The sequence below is a fragment of the Poecilia reticulata genome, linkage group LG1 (assembly GCF_000633615.1).
Source record: "Poecilia reticulata strain Guanapo linkage group LG1, Guppy_female_1.0+MT, whole genome shotgun sequence".
NCBI lineage: Eukaryota > Metazoa > Chordata > Actinopteri > Cyprinodontiformes > Poeciliidae > Poecilia > Poecilia reticulata.
In genome coordinates, this window is record NC_024331.1 from 21,273,737 (window position 1) to 21,274,651 (window position 915).

Here is a 915-nt window from a genome sequence, read left to right on the forward strand (position 1 = left end):
AAATTATTTTTGATGGGATTCGCTCCCCTCTGAAGAATCGCCACCTTAACGTGGTAGAGGGGTTTGTGTACCCCAATGATCCTGATAGCTTAGTTGCCATTGGAGTTCCACTCCCAGTCGGGACTCCAATGGTAAAATGGTCTCAGGGGAGGGGTCAGACTAAGAGCGATTCAAAACCTATCTATCACTAAGCTGAGAAGTAAATCTACATCCACAGGGCTGTCATTTAGGAACTCTTCTTCCTGTTAACAACATCACCACAACTATCAGGACTGTAACTAGAGATGGAAATTAACCAGCTAGCTATATCCTCCATAAGCCAAATTTAATTGACTGAACTTAAAAGTAACCACTGATAATTGGTTATTATTCACTGAGAAATATTTGTGAACAAACTGAACTAAAACACAAAGATAACAAAGCATGAGATTGTGGTTATGGTAACACAACAGTCAAACTATGAAGATAAATATTTGTACTTTTATAAAGTAAACTTGTCAACTCATTTTAATCTCAAACTGGAATATTAATTTTTTTTTATTTTGTCATTCTCAATAAACTAAATTTAAAAATCTAGATATGTATTAAATTTAAGTATTTATGAGCCCCTGAGTGGACCCTAAGCAGTTGCTGAGGACCCTAAGCAGTTGCTTTGTTTAATTATACCTTAGGCCAGCTCTGTAAAGTCAGGATGTTTTCCACTCTCCTTTTTTTATTGGAGTTGGGTAAATTTTTATGGACAGAATAGCTCAGCTGCTCAGTGGTTTCTGCTGACAAAATTTTGGTCTGGGTTAGGGTGAATAGACCAAGTGAATACCTTTCATTTCAATTTTTGAGAAGTCTCTGAAAAATGAAAACCAGTGTAGTCTTCTTTCAGTAGTCAAAATTGGATCAAGACAATATAATATTATATTT